Source organism: Phalacrocorax aristotelis, chromosome Z, assembly GCF_949628215.1.
Source record: "Phalacrocorax aristotelis chromosome Z, bGulAri2.1, whole genome shotgun sequence".
NCBI classification, from domain to species: Eukaryota; Metazoa; Chordata; class Aves; order Suliformes; family Phalacrocoracidae; genus Phalacrocorax; species Phalacrocorax aristotelis.
Genome location: NC_134311.1, coordinates 36,746,380 through 36,763,100, shown reverse-complemented (window position 1 = coordinate 36,763,100; position 16,721 = coordinate 36,746,380). Strand labels below are relative to the sequence as shown.

The 16,721-nt window shown below is 38.5% G+C and overlaps 1 long non-coding RNA gene across 2 annotated transcripts in view; it reads right to left on the bottom strand.

The window, feature by feature from the left end:
- Positions 1-722: 722 nt before the first annotated feature.
- The window catches only part of LOC142050760 (uncharacterized), a 96,036-nt gene continuing 80,037 nt past the window's right edge, over positions 723-16,721 (bottom strand). For both annotated transcript variants that reach the window (XR_012658125.1, XR_012658124.1), the window contains 2 exons: positions 12,288-12,412; positions 723-1,505 (listed from right to left, as the gene is read on the bottom strand). This is a non-coding gene — a long non-coding RNA (uncharacterized LOC142050760). The remainder of the gene's footprint in view (positions 1,506-12,287; positions 12,413-16,721) is intronic.

Below are 16,721 nucleotides of genomic sequence, written 5' to 3'. Positions count from 1 at the left end.
TCATTTCTGGAGATTCTGGTTAAACCAGAATACACTCTGATGTACAGAGTGTATTAAGGACCCTGATCTATCACGAAGTTGCCCTCCAAAATACTAGGAGAAGGACACACTTAAAGGTGTAATCCTTTACTTCTGGACACTCTGCAAAAAGACAGCCTTTTTTTTTGCACCCAGCCTGCTAATAAACCTGTGATCTACAGTGTCAATTTGTTTCCAGCCCTGGGTCTCTCAGAATCAGAAACCGTGCTGAATTGTACCACATTCTCTGGTGGTTTTGTGATGCGGACAGCTGCCAATTGGTGCTAGGAGGCTTTTTAATTGTTCTCATCCAAAGAACACGAAGACAAGCAAAAGCTTATGTGTTTAGTTACTCTTATTTTTCTTGCCTGCTCATACTTCCCCTATTATAATTTCTGACTGACTTACTGTCATGGTTCAACCCCAGTTAGCAACTAAACACCACACAGTGGCTTGCTTACTTCCCCCATCCCTGTGGGATGGGGGAGAGAATTGGAAGAGTAAAAGCAAAAGCAAAAAAACCTTGTGGGTTCAGATAAGAAAAGTTTAATAATTAAAATAAAATAGTAATAGTAATAATAATAATATTAATATTAATAAAAATGAAAAGGGAAAAAACCACAAGCGATGCAACCACTCACCACCCGCTGACCAATGCTACCAGCCCCCCAGCCACGATTGCTGTCTCCCTCCCCCAGCCAGCGCCTCCCAGTTAACATACTGGGCATGACGTTACATGACATGGAATATCCCTTTGGTCACTTTGAATCCTCTCTCTTAGCTGTGCCCCCTCCCAGCTTCTTGTGCACCCGGCAGAGCATTGGAAGCTAGTGAAGTCCTTGACTAGCACAAGCACCACCCAGCACCAACCAAAACATCGGTGTGTTATCTCAACATTATTTTCTTACTCAGTCCAAAGCACAGCACTATGGCAGCTGCAGTGAAGAAAATTAACTCTATCCCAGCTAAAACCATGACAACAATGAAAGATCTTGGTATTGCTCGTATCAACTTTTGTGGAAGACAAGACGCTTCATATTTTATTGGAGGAAATACTCATGTATCAATAAGGAGAGGAACAAAACCTGCCAAGCTGTTGGGTATGCAAGCTGTTCTGTTGCTGTAAAGTAACCTATTGTAATCTCCAGGAATCTACCTGTGAAGCATGTGGGAGAAGGCAGGACAGAGTTCCCTGCAGGAGGTCTAAAGGGAGACAGCATATTGAGATGGGTGCAACTATTCTCTTCCAGAAAATGTTATTTCTCCCATTAGAAGACAACAATGCTAGTCAGCAATAGTGTTTCATAGCTGTCTCACGACGTAAGTCTTCTCTTCTGTATTCCTACCTCTTCCTGAACTCCCCAACATCGTGGAACAGAACAGTATCCTCCAGTTACAGTTTTTGAAACATACTGTCTATTCAGACAGTGGCACAGTCATAGCATAGCCATGATTTCTCAAGCTGTCTTGACACAAGATTTCTCGAGCTGTAATACACAAGTAAAGACAATCAGTCTCAGGCAATATATGAGGTCTGCTATGCTTTCATAACCACACAAAGCTTTCCTCATCTGAACAATGAACGATGCTGTTCCTTTACAATCCCTGCTTGGCCTATAGACTTGCCTTGTAGTTATTCCATATTGTGGTAAATTAAATATTCAGAAAAGGATTTGCAGTTCAAATTAATTTCTAACTCAAACTGTATTTGTAAAGTAGTTAGAGAAAATTTTAATCAAGAAAGGGAGAGAGAGGACCTAAAAAAGCAAGCATGCTTACAAGGAAACTTGGATGCTTCACAGAGTCAGAACTAGAGAGGTACTGACATCTTCAGAGGCCAGAAAATGGCTAAATTAATTAACAAATTACCTTTGGCATGGAGATGTGAATTTCACTTAACATTTCTTAAAGGTTATGTACGTGTTTGTCTAATTTTGGCTATGGAACACCATAATACAATGACAATTATAAGCAGGAGATGGAGCTTTCTATTCTTGCTTTACCATGAATTAATCAATTTTTAAAAGATGTTGCTCTGAGCAGATGAGGGGCTGGGGCAGAAGAAATCTGCAAAGTGTTCCAAGGAAGACGTCCATAAAAGGTTATTTTTCTTTTATTATCGCTGGATCCATGCAAAATGCTTTTACTGTATAAGGCTTTTAAAGGACTAGAGGTATTAACATAAGGAATAGTCAGTATTTTTGCATAATCTGTATACACTCAAAACTATAATACCCTTGCTATGCTACTATTATTAGTTTGCAGCCATAAATAAGTTTCAACTTTTACACACTTAAAAAAAAATAATAATGGCATAGGCAATTGCAAATCATACATCTGCTTCTAAAATTGTTCATCTCATCCGCACTATAAATGCAGATAAGGAAAGTACTATATGTATTTTGGGTGGAATAATTTATTTCCTTCTTGGGAGTGTAACTTGAATGCACTCTACTCAAGGAAGTAATCATATGGTCAGATTTTAAAATGAATTTAAATAGATCTGTGTGTGATTTAAATTTACTTGGATGTATTGTGTGTTCATCATGTTTAAAAGTTCAACCAGAGTCTCAAATATGCCAGCTGTGGGTCACCTCGTAGATGCATGGATTGTAACAAAAAGTGTAGACAACTAAACATCTTGTGGGATGTCCCATCTTGGGGGACATTGTGGCACCAACTGGTACTTAAAAGACATAGTCTATCCAGAAGGGAGTAGGATTTAAGAGGTAAAAGCCACAGAGGTTCCCTGTCTGTGACATACAGTGAAGGACATAAATAAATAGAGAATAAGTAGAAATGCAAATGCAGCCCTTCTCCACTCAAAGATGCAAAATTACATTGCTTTCATCTTTTAAGAGTGCTGCTAAAATGACTTGTTGACATGGGTGTCCAAATGGATGTTAGACCTACTATCACTGAGTTCAGAAAAACTCTGCACAGTTCAGGTTTTTGCCTTGTCCTGGTCTTTGCCATAGTATCAGCAGCGGTAAGATCCTTCTGGAGAGCCCATGAGGATGTGTTCAGATCAGACCTGGTTCTGCGGCCAATTGATTCCTCTGTGTGATCAAGGGGAGCAACTTCTTATTTTGACTTTCCACTAGGCAAGTGGTATAACTATCTGCTTAGCCACTGTAGCACACCAGCTATCTTCAGCTTTGATTTATCTACCCCAAAGGCTTTTCAGTGGACTACGACAATGTTAGCACTACTCTGTGCACAGATTGGTCTTAACTGTGGCTGACGCTTTACCTGCCGAGTGTAGTGGTTTCCTTAGCTGGCTTAATTATGCTGAAACTGTACTTAGTAAATTAGGAGAAAAACGGTTTGGCATGGCTTATAGGAAAATGGAAAGAGAAAGTTTGGTAAGATGAACCATATCAACCATAATATCAGCAACCGCAGTTTATTATTTTTAATCTCATTGTTACTCTTTTACATTATCTCCTTAAACTTCAGAGTCATTCTTTCTCTTTTTATAGCGCAGCCCTAGTATTTAGTTAGGTAATGGGATTTATGATTTTGTGTACATCAGTCACCATGGAGACCCACCATAAAAGATCAGTTGCCTGGCAACTGGATATTGTGGAGCGGCAATGGAGGGAGGAATTTTTTGTCTCTCTGAAGGCAGGGTTTAAGGAATAATGAAAACTTCTGCTCATACTTCTCATGAATGCTCTATTTTCAAGGTCAACCAAATGTTTTTTCAGTAAGGACTAATGCACGTTTCTTCAAAAGATGCACCGTAAAACGTTTCTCAAAGATTATCCTGTCTCAGAGTGAAGGATAACCAGCTTAAGAAGTTTTTATTCTCTCCATGCTGTTGCAAAATAAGGTTTAGATAACTGTGGGGCAGCCATAATGAAGGAGGTCTCTTATTTACTGGCCGTTCTGCATTCATTAACAAATGAGCTACTGTACATTCAAAGATATCTCTGATCCTAGAAACTACAATGATTTTTTTCTTCCTGAATTAATGGTTGGCTTCTTGGTCACTGTAGATTTATCTCTCATTTCATAATATCATCTTTTTCTCCAACATTTAACTTACAGTGTAATTAAAAACTGAGAAATTGGGATCTTATTACTCTAACATATGGATAAACTTAAGAAAGAAAGCTACTTTAAAATACAGTTTTGCAAGATTGACTTCTAGTTTAAAATGTTTCATATGTACTTGAATGTATGTGCTATTAGTATGTCTCACTTTACATGAGGTGTATACTGTATATCCTTTCTAATTATGAAATCAACTTTAGGTGAGTTAATTGGTAGGCACAAAATTAAACTCATGTGAGTATAATCTGAAACTCAGGTTTTGGGCTCTTTTGAAATACTTACCTGCCTAGCATCTTTTATGAGATGTTGTATCTGGTTTTAAACAAACTTCTTTCCTGGAATCCTCTCCTGCTTATTCTGAGATTGCAATGTTTTCTCTTTAATATTACTGTTTCAGAACTGAATTAGTATTTTGATTACAGACTAGCTCAATGTTTCTGTGGTTTGAATGCTGGTGAAGTTACTATGGATAAATCTACGTCTCTGTGACAGTGCATGTTACAGAGAACCATCTAGTTTCTCAGTCAAGTGGTGAAGGCATCAGAGTCTTTTGGGTTGGAGAGATTTGATCCATACACTATCCTTGTGGAAGGACATAGAGACAGGCTCTTCGGCTATGAACCCTGCCCCAGCTCACATGGCTCACATGTACTCCACAATTACTTCAGAATATTTTACATAAAGCCCAAAGATAGCTCTTCAGTGTTTTCTTTGTACCCAGCACATAGTTGTATTGTTGCTTGCTGCTTGCCGCTGCTGGCTCTCACAAGACTAAAAGCCTGGAGGAAAACTGCTGCACTACCCCAATTATGGGATCAGTAAGATGGACAGTGCTTGGAATCATGACCAACCAGATCCATGCAGTAGCTATTTTGGTAGGATTTCTTAAGATTGGAAAGATGAAAAATATGAAAGTGGAAAAGCAGTTTGTAGCATAAGCAATGACAGTGCTTTTTCAGCTGAGAGACACAGAAGTGATGCATGCCTGTAACAGCATCTTGGTAGCAATTTTAATTCTTGACTGTATAATCATAGCATGCTCTCTCACATGAAAACTATGAGAAAGATGTGCTGCTATAGACAGCCAGACGAGGGGAAATTACATATATGACTCTGGAAACTGCTGTGAGCAATGTGCATTTTACATTATTTGACAGTCTCTATTGAGAAAATAAATTTTTTATTACTAGGAGCTAAAGGGGAGAGGAAAGAAAACAACACCCGATTTGTATTGTGTTGCTTTTCATCAATACAGTGGCACCCAAAACTGTTGCTAATATCAAGGACATAGAGCACATGTGGAGCTTAGAACCATTGTTAATACTCTGGTTCCACATAAACCCATTATTCCATGCCTTGGTGTCTTTTACACAGCATTGAAGTCCTATGCCATTGAAAATCTACTTCATCCTGGACATTATTCTTGAAAACCAGCAAAGCCTCAGCACTATGACAGGAGTGTGGTTAAATTCTATGACTTTTCTGGAATGGGAAGACTGTTGCTGGTGCAAACACTATGCACATCTTCCAAAAACACAAATAGCAGAATTGTCTGGGGTATGATGCAGATAGACATCCATCTCATGAGGCCTGTAAGCCCCTGGGTCCCCATAAAAAGACTTTACAAGGATGAACTGTGCTTTTAAAAGCCTGTATTTCAATAGATTTCTCTTATGGAAGGAGCAGATGAACATAATTCTGCAGTGTTATTTTGTAATGAATCAGGGATTTGTGAATCAAAGAATAAGAAAAAAAGGCAACATCCCACTGCAGCAGGTTATATAGAGCAGCAAAATAGTAATTTAGCCTATTTCCAAGCCTAGGGAAGTTAATTTGGTACTGCTTGGTACTGCCATGTCTTCAAGAGAGGCCTGAATACGTAGAGCACAGCTCCACAGGACAGTGGCCACTCTTTCTAAAAGACCATTCAAGGAACTTCATCCTTCCCCTTTCTCATCCCAAGAGCAACCACTCAGCTCTCCATGGTCTTCTCTCAGCTCTGTTTGTCCCCTCAGCAGCCTTTGGCATAAGGAAGTTCCTCTTAACTTTCACTCTTGGTTTCAATATTACATTTTGCCCGCACAACTCTATCTCTAGCCAAGATCCACCTGCAGCATCCTTGGTTAGATACATAGTTAGTAGCTGTGGGGTGAGTCTAGATTCCAGAGTATGAACTTCTCCTGTGGTGTAAAGGACTATAAGGGGTCTTAATATTTGCCACTAATTAGAATATTCCTGTCATTTATTATGATGAAACAGTGGCCAGAATTTGAGATTAGTGACATTTCTCAAGAATTCAGTGCTCCCTGAAGTTGTTGGTAAGATGCTCACTATGCACTAGATTTGGGCTGGTCTTCTTCCCCGGTGTTACTACACTTGCCTAGTGCTCAAAACCCAAGTATTTATTTTTAAGGTTGAAGAAGAAGAATGAGCATTTTTTTCCTTCACTCTCTTGTTTTTGTGAGGGTCATTGCAGATTTTCCCACAATTTAATTCTGAAAGTGTCTTGTGTTATTAAGTGAAGAAAACAAAAATCAAGTAGAGTGAAATTCACTGTGAGTTGCCAACGTTGCATTTGTTATACACTCACATACACGCACATACACACTGACACAGAGACACTTCTGGTCACATAGATGCAGCTGGGTAGCCTAGCTAGATGTCTGCCTTAGATCAAAACACCCCAAGTGGAAACTGGATTCTGAGTGAAATCATATTTCTTTTGTCACTTCACTTAGTGATTGATTTTTGTAGATTTTGGCTACTTTTTAAAAGAATAAGAATATTAAGCAGGGAAAACCTGCTTGTTTGCAAAGAATGCTTCCAGAATTACGGAGGATGAAATTCTGCCACTTCTTAAAGCCATTTTTAACAAGAGAAAATAAAAGCAAATGTTGAAATTATTCCATACTTTTAAAAGGCAAAACTAATATGGGTAGGCGTTGCCAGGCCCCTATTGTGATAAGTTTTATTGCTGTTTCACAGGAGTTAAAGTAGTAAAAATACATATTTCAGTTCCTCTAATCTCTGCTGACATTTATATTATTTTTATTGAGTTTGAAGCCTGGTGCATTCCTGAACTTTCTGGCAGATTTTTTTTTCTTCTCTTGGTGGTCTCCATCAACCTTTCACTGAGAGCGTAACTGCTATCACAATAGGCGAATAAAGTCCAGCTATGGTCAGCTTCACAGCATCTTTTATCTTTCACCACCTTTTTCTGTGCCACACAAAACCTAGTATGCTTAGTAATATTAAACTACCTATTTTATTCAAAAACAGCTCATTAGTCTATGTTGACTAACCACGGCACTTACAGTTTCACCGTCTGAACTGGCAGATCTATTTTTAGGAAGTAGCTCTCTGAAAAGTAACTGTTGCCAGACATTTTGGTGATGTAAGGTGATGCTGCTCTTGCCCGGGTGCAGAACTTCATGTCAGCTTTCTATGTTCAGGATTGCTGGGTCCTATTTACAAAATGACCTAACTTCTTTAATATAATTTGAATTTTATGATAACAACGTTTCTTTAAAATGAGCAAAAAGGTGGTTGTATGTTTCCTTTCTGAAATTAAGGAAGGAAAATCTCCTTCTTAGTTTCACAGATCTGCTTCTAGTAAGTACTTCAGCAAATACATACTTGCTTTTCTAAGGGGACCTTTCTCTCTTGCCTTTTACTCCAATTAGTATTGTGGCATCAACACAGCTAGGTTTTTTGGTCATGCATTAGCAACACGTTTGTTAACAGGGACTCAAATTTTGCGTTTAGAATTTTTGTGACCAGTGATTACTTTTAAAGGCAGAGAGAGAGAAGCTGAAAAATAGTTTTAAGCTGCTCTGAAGACAGAATCTACTAATATGATCCTAGTTTAAAATGTATATTGATATAGATCCAACATAAACATTGTTCACTAATCACCTATGAAAAAAGATATCCTTTCTGAGAATGATATGCTGCCTGGCATTTTTCATTATTACTTAAATAACGCATTTTCTGCTTCTCTTAAATATATCTCTTTTTATACACATGCATACACAGAAAAAAATATATATATAATGTCACCCTTATAATTAATTTCTTTAAATATTGAAAGATAGATTTTGAGAGTAAAAGAGAACTTTTTTTAAAAATTATTTTTCTTTCTTCCTCCCCCCACCCCCGAAAGGGTGGTTACAGCATATCCTTTTGTGTTTACCATGCTTCAGAAACAGACTGACCCAAGGGAGGGCTTAGTGTATTGTAAACCAGATATTTATAAGTAAATATGCCAGAGAGGACAAACTGCAGGGGCCCTTCTCCATCTAGGGCTTCAAACAAACCCCCTTTCCAATACCCACGGACTTCTTTTTTGATTTAATTTTCAGACCTCCTTCTTAACTTTCTGTTGTTATGTTTTTCTGAGTGGGTCTGAAAAAGGACTTATTTTGTTGTTTTTTCTTTTTTAGCCGTCAGGTGAAACCTCCTTATCAAACATAAAATTGGGCTATTTACAGCTATTCTAAAAGCCTGCTGAACTTATGCATATAAATTTACCCAACAAATCCCACCTGCAATGTCTTTGCTGCTGGCAATTTCTTGCCATTCTGCTACTTCTTCACAGTTAAATATTACTGTTTACCCACTACGATGGACCAACAGTCTCAGTATTTATAATATAATGCATCAATGTATACTGTTTCTACATGGTATTTTTAATTTTCACTCTTTTGAAAGTTCCTGTTTAATGTCACCTTAGTTAAACAGTCTTTATTCCATTTATTTATGAACACCTAGCAATCAACTGCTTGCCTCCCATGAAAAACTTAATGATACTGCTAATGATGACAACAGGGGAAAGACTGAATCCTAAAATGGGGCTTTGGCAAATACATCAAAGAAGGACAGCTTAAAAAACTCACAATGTTTGGTTTAGGACTGTATGTGCTGGCAATTTTTCAGCCTACACTTCTGAAGAAGAGAGCTCTCCAAGACCTTGTATGCTCAAAAAGGACAGTTTTCTACTAAATAAATATTTTTACCTTCTTGCTGTTAGCAACTGCTATCCCAGATCTTTTCCTCTGAGCAAAGGATCTGACGGAGAATAGTGTGGGTGAAAATACCGCAGGCTGGCTGAAATTCCTACTTCTTTTGCATGGATCATCCTGCAGTTATACATAGACTCACCTGTACCAGTTCAGAATCCACCATTCAAAATCCACTTCAGACTGAGGACACACAGGTCTCCTGGAAATCTTTAAGCATTGGAAGTTTGACCCAAAGAGACTAGAGCTGAACTTATTTTCACACTGGTTTCTGAATTGCAGTACTTATACCCTCTTATATCCTCTCAGTGGGGGATCTAGCATACATGTACCTTGAGAAAAAAACCCAAACAAACAGGTACTTGGTCTTACAAGAAGAGTAACGGTGGATTTCTGGGTACCAAGCCCAAGGGGGTCTCTTGACCCCAGGGTGCTGCCTTCTGTGAACTACTTCTGAGGTCTAAATGGAGACAACAACAAGGGGTCACCAGGGTGCTGCAAGCATTTTGAGAGGGTAGGCAATCAGGAAGAAATGCAATTTCAGGGCAAGTGAATGGAATTAAATTAATGACAAAGACAAGCCGAAGGGAAGGAGACAAAGAGAGAAAACCTCCTAACAGTGCAATCTGCTTGGGTATGGAATGGTACCTCCAGCAGACAAGTGGGAGACCTACGAACTAAAACTAAGCGTTGCAGTTTATTAATGAAGGTACTGTATGGGCTAATGCTGCATATGCATAGCATTTGTCTTCTTTACAGCTATTACTCTGTAACCACAGCTATTTTCATTGTTACCTACAGAGGGAGGTATGTGGGGGGACTTTGCAACCTGCATAGGGCCAAAAAATTTAAAGCTGAAGCAAATAAGTATGTATTTCAGAAGAAAAAGGCAACTTCCCCTCCCTTATCTAACCCAGTTAACGTGCCAACCCACATCAAGTCAAAGTCAGAACATTTTGAGAATCTGATACCAGCAAACAACCCCCAGACAGAACACTTGTTTTCCTTACTAGTTTTAAGTTCCAGGAAGCTGAAGCTGCTACCATAAAAAGTTACAATTTTCCACTTGAAAGGTAAGGTAGGGGGAGGGGAGGGGAGGGGAGGGGAGGGGAGGGAAGGGAAGGGGAAGGAAAAGGGAAGGAAGAGGGAAGGAAAAGGGAAGGAAAAGGGAAAGGAAAGGGAAAGGAAAGGGAGAGGAAAGGGAGAGGAAAGGAGAGGAAAGGAGAGGAAAAAGGAAAGGAAAGGAAAGAAGGAAAGGAAAGGAAAGGAAAGGAAAGGAAAGGAAAGGAAAGGAAAGGAAAGGAAAGGAAAGGAAAGGAAAGGAAAGGAAAGGAAAGGAAAGGAAAGGAAAGGAAAGGAAAGGAAAGGAAAGGAAAGGAAAGGAAAGGAAAGGAAAGGAAAGGAAAGGAAAGGAAAGGAAAGGAAAGGAAAGGAAAGGAAAGGAAAGGAAAGGAAAGGAAAGGAAAGGAAAGGAAAGGAAAGGAAAGGAAAGGAAAGGAAAGGAAAGGAAAGGAAAGGAAAGGAAAGGAAAGGAAAGGAAAAAAGAAGACCTCATTCCCTCTGTTGGGTAACAAAATCAGTTATGGTTGCAGTCCTGAGAGCCTGGAGATGGACTGTCTTTTGTCTCTTCTGTTCTCTAGAGAATTGATCTTTTCTCACTGTCAGAATCTAAATATCAGTGTGCCACTACTGCACTCTGTTTTTCCCAGAAAGATGATTGGGGTTTGTTTCCAAAGCGTGTTAAAAGGGTACCAACCAATCAAGTACGCAAAAGTTTATTACAGAGTAAATTCCTACCCAGCCCTTATTCTTTGTCCCCTCCTATGAGTCATCCTTCAAGAGAGCTACCTTTGATGGGTGACTGTGGCCGGAGGATATCTAAGTCTCATCAGCATGGGTATGTTAACAACAAAAGAGTGCTGGTTCACTTCCTTTCTTCATGCCTAACTAGCCAGAGAACAAATATTCAAAGAAACCCAATAGGAGCTGGTTTTATGAGAAACCTGAGAACAGTTTTGTCATTTGCTTTTTTTTTGTGAAGAAATACATAGTTTCAAAGAGACTTTCTGCCTGCCCCTTTTTCTTGGAAGGAGTAAGTATATGATGAAAAGTTAACAACTTGTAAACACTGTGAAATGTGTTAGCCCTGGAAACATCTCCTCTAGCCTTTCTAGCTTAAAACTTTGCCAATGGATTTTAAAATAACGGGAAACTGTTTATTCCCCCTCCGTTTCTTCTATTTTTGTACGGAGTTGCACTGTAGTTATTTTGGTAATCACTGCAATTTTTAATAAATCACGCTTTTAGACAGCAGTTTGCCAAGCGATAGTTGAGAAAAGGTCTCCAAATGTTACATGTGACACGACTTTGACCTGTAGCTTTTTCTTGTAAGGTTTGTTTCTAGAGGCACGCTCCCTGTCCCACTAAGCTGGTTGTACCTTCTCATCTGGCTTCCAGCAGTTGGCATTCCTGGTGTTGTTGTCCCTTGGCCAGCACACATAAACAGTTTGGGACCGCCCACCCACATTTGCTGTGAACACCAGTTTCAGACATTCACTGCGACTCAGCTGGATTTTCTTAGCAGCTTTTTCTTAACATTTGCTAAAAATGAATGTGATCTGCCTAATCACAATCAAATGTCCCGCTATCTATTCATCTGTACGTTGCACATAATTGCAAACACAGCGGTGCGTGCTGTGCGCATACGCGCTCCGGGGCCAGATTTTCAAGCGTGCAGTGCTGACAGCTAGGGTCGGGCGCCCTAAAGAGAGCAGCTCCCATTCAGGCAACTAAACAGGGATATCTTTCAAAAGAACTACGCTGGGTAAGTTGAAGCATAGTCCTTCAAAAAACATGGTTCCCAACCTGGACACTAAACTCTTTTGAAAATCTAGGCCTGCGTATCAGTGTATATTTGTATATACACACCACAGCACTGGCAACAGCTATTGTACACGCTACAACCCTTTGGAGCTTTTCTAAATTCAAGCCTATGTTTTCATCCCAGCCACTCATTTAAAATCTCTCATGGGGTAGCCTATTTCTCTCCTTGCCTGCCTGCCAACTCCTCCCGCCCCCCGCCCCCCAGTTCTAGCTAGAAAAGAACTTTAAAAATAATTACGTCCTTTACAAAATTTCAAAAGCATAACTTTTTTCTGTGCTCTCTGTAGCTGTAGATAACAACAGACCCACCATAAATGACATTCATTTACTGCTTCTGGCATGCATCACCAGCACATGTGGAATATGCTTCTAGGAGCTTTGCAAGTAATTCTTGTGACGGGATAAACTGGACTCTAATTTTTTTTGTTCCAGATCTGTAAAGTGGAAAACATAAAATTACTATATCACAACAACACATCACATAAAATGTTTGTGCTACCTATTGCCTTCCACTGAGGTTGAAAACATGCAGTAACTTCCATTGCAATTTTGCATGCTCTTACTTCCAATAAAACTATGAATTGGAAACTTCCTATGCTTTCCCTGAAGATTATTTTTTCTTTACTTGTAAAAGCTTGAAGTCTCTGGCAAATATATATTTTTGTAAAAATTAGACAATGGAAATGCAAGTTGTTACTAACCAGTGGCATGCTTTGCCTTGTTTGAAACAAAATGAGACAAAAGCAAAGCAAAACAAGCAGTACTGGTTTATTCTAGTAAGAGTCAGCTAACAAAGGCAAACTAAGTGTGCACCATAGCCTCTTTGTGCATTACTATGGAACGAGATGAATTTTGCAGGTAGCATAGGCCCAGTCTGATAGAAATACTCCTTAAAGCTGCAAGGTGGTGTCACTTGTGCCTGAGGAGGATGTGACTGAGCAGACAGGAGCACAGATCAGATGGAACATCCACAGGATGTGTACATGAAATTATGGTGATGACAACCAATAATGATGAGGGGCAGTCAGCACAAATATCTCTAGAGTTTCTCTTCCTCTTTTAAAGAGTATTTAACAGCATCTTCTAGACAGCTGGCTCCTTGTAGGCAGATCTTGCAAAATTTTCCATTGGGAAAAAAAATGGCATTCAATCTGCACTTAAACATGGGAATATGGTAATTTGGAAGGCAGCCCACTGAAACAGAACCGAATAAACCAGCGCAAAATATTTCAGAAGTTTTGGGTTTTTTTAACAGAAACCAGAATTTTATCAACTAAACCAGGAAAGACAAGAAAAATATCAAAATTAAGAAGTTATATTTTGATACCTTCTTAAAGTAATACTACAAGACAAATTATTTATTGGAATTCTGTTTTTGTAAGAACTTTCTAAATATAACACATCTATATGAGTTAAAATGAAAACAAATTTTGAAATAACCTAATTTCCAGTTCCCACACAGTTCCTCTTTAAAGTCTTCAGCTGTGAAGTCAATTAATGACATAGACAAATACCAGATGGCTTTTGCCAAGTGGGTGCTCTAGGAACTGAAATTATTCTTTTTCTTTCCTTTTCTATTTTTCTTTATTTCTGTAAAAGTAGGAGATGATAAAATCCAATTAAATGAACTATCAGTATGCATATCAGTAAGTGAAATGGATCTAAAGAGGAAATCCTAGATTTCCTCCTAGGTTATGGTGTCTAACCTTCATCAGAGCCTGGGCACTGAAGATGGAAAAGACGACGCAGAGTCTTTAAACTATGTAAACTATGAGATGCTGTGTGACCAAATCCATCCCTATTGCAACTTTGAGCAATCATAGGCCTCCCAGAGATCCAAAACCTTCTACTTTGATCTTGTGCCCAGGGACACAAAAGCTGGGTTTCCAGTCTCACTCTTTAGCCCTCCCAGGAACTCCTCTGTCTTACTGATAACCCACTGAGGCTGGGAGAACCTACAGCTTTCTCACCTCATCAGATGGATCCTGAAACCAACTAATTGCTTGCTCGGATGTGTTCAGGAGATCCAAATGATCAGAAGACTGCTAAATCTCTATCATAATTCTACTGTTTCTGATACGACAGCAGTTTGGGATCAGCTGGGATTAACTGTGTACAGCACTGTTGATTTCTATGTAACCATGATGTTTTTAGACCATTTGATAGTCTGACATACCATTATACTGTACAAGAATGGCAGCTTGCCCTGCAGATCTCCAGTCTCTGGGGGAAGGCTGAGTTGGGGGTTGTGATAAGCCATATTCTCCAAAACAGTATGCCTTACTTCGGCTCTCTGTGTGAATTTGTTTCTGTATCACTATATAAGTGTGAACTGTATTATTCTAGATAAGGCTGATAAGAGTCTTAATCTGATTTGTTCAGATTTGAAGGATTCACTGAGAAGTACCATCTTTTTTCACCTGCCTTTTTAAAGTTTTCATTTAGTTTCCTGCGTATCAGGTTATTTTTCGCTTAATACACTATATACATATATTTAACTTTACCATATTTGTAATGTAAATTTTACATTTGAATTTTTCTTCTGTTTAGTATATTCAAAAAGGTGTCTAGGTAATTTTAATGTCTAAAATTTCTCTCTGGCTTGGAAAGCTCATAACTTTTGACAGCTTGTGATATCTTGTTTAGACAACCTTGCAGGAATTCCTCTGAATTATTTCTAGGCTTCCAGTCTGTGCCTACCTAGCTTCCAAGAGTTAAGACAACAGAAACCATTTACCTTACGATAAAGACTGTTATTCCTTAGACTCAAAAGCAGAGCAATGATGCTGTTTCCCATTGCCTTTCAGAGCCGTAATCCAAACCTAGCACCTAAATATGGTTTTAACTTTCAATGTCTGACTATTCACATGTTTAAAGTTAAGTGAGTTTGTAATACTCAAATTCAAGTTATTTGCTGCATACTCAAATTAGAAACAGTTTTGGGGATGCTTTTTAAGAATGCGTTTCACCCTTCATAATGGTTACTGTAAAATCCAAAAGCAATGGAGTATGCAAAAGCAAAAAGTTGAATTTGGCTAGAAAGGCAGCTTCAAACAGAAAGAACAAAACCTTGCTGCTGACAAAAACAGTTTGGAGTGAAGAATGTTTTGCTGTAAAATTGTCCTCTGCCTTAGCATAATTTTGATGGAGGTTATAGCTGCTTCATTTGCATGTTCACAGAATCAGAGTTGTTGAAAGGGACCTCTGGAGGTCATCCAGTCCAGTCTGTCCAAAGCAAGTGTCATATGGCTTTGCTGAGATTTATCTTCCTCGTTTATTTTTGCACTGCTAAAGTAGCTACTTCGGTTGCTTGTGACTTCTTGCCAGTAACATCTCTACAGCTCAGCTCTGAGCTTTGGCTCATGATCAGGTGTTACACCACCCCCGTATGCCCCAGCCAGGGTTCTTATTTTGTCTCCTTTTTTGTAGCCTGTCCTTACATATAGTTTTGAATCCTAAGAATAAGGAGTAAATGTTTCCAAGACAGCCATGCAGTTCTACAGAAATGAAATTAATGGATAAGTGCAAAAACATGTAATGTCTGGTTTAGTTTTATGTTATATCTCCCCTTCATCTCTACTGACCTTTTACTACTCAGACGACTAAGTTATACTGGCCCAAAAGAATTAAGTGTCCTATTCACAACTATTCATGGAGATGAACATTTAAATTAGGAATATTAAGTATTCTTCTCAGAAATATTGTTACATACTCATGTAATCTGGGACCAGCAACAATGTGATATGAATTAGCTGAAACTAACCAGAACAGCAGAAATAACAGCTCTTAGTGTGTGATTCATTACTGAACAGCTAAAAAACCCAGTTGCTCACAATTAATACATATTTTGTAAAATAGTTTAATGCCTTGAAATTAAAAAAAAAAATGGATCTTAGAAAATAGTTAGAAGGCAACTATCACTATTTTTGGCAAAACTATTATACGAAAGACACTTAAACTATGAATACAGCTTTAGTTGTGGCTATTCATGCATTGTGCAATCAGGAGCAACTGTTTAACACCACTCAGGAAGCCTGCTCTATTGGGTATTATTTATGTTTAAGTTATGTCAAAAAATTGGTTATGATAACCCAAGTTAAACATACATTTATCTTACTTTCTATTTGCCGAGTTACTGTAGCATCTGTCATTATTTACACGGCATAGCAGTAACAGAGTAACTATCATTTTTACTGAGCAATGTATGTCTTTTACAAGACAGAAAAACATTAGATTGGCCAGAGGGATGCATAATTTTGGGATTTTGCGTTCACAACATTTTTGTATGTTTGTACATGTTTATGTAAAAACTCCTCTTTTTGTTATTTCCCAGATGAATATTCATGATGCGAATAACTGTTCTAGCTGATGATAATAATAATCTCAAATTGTTCATCACCACCTATTGGCTGGGATTTCATAAACTGGTGATGTTAAGCAGTCTGATTTTGCCCAGAGTAGATTAAGGACAGTTTGCCATTTGCCAGTTCTGGTAAAATCTGGCAAAGAAATGGCAGGAAAAATGAAAAAAAAAAGAGGGGATGCCACCTTTAACTAGCCAAACTAGATCTGGCAGAGACTATCTATGGGCTTAATCTGAAACAAGTTCTTAAAATATACTTCATTATGTTTAAAATAGATAATTTTGACATTACTAGGTGGCATATATTAGCTTGCAAAGAGAACAAAAATATAAAATGGGCATGTAGTTGCACATGGGGATAATTATGAATTTTCTCCCAC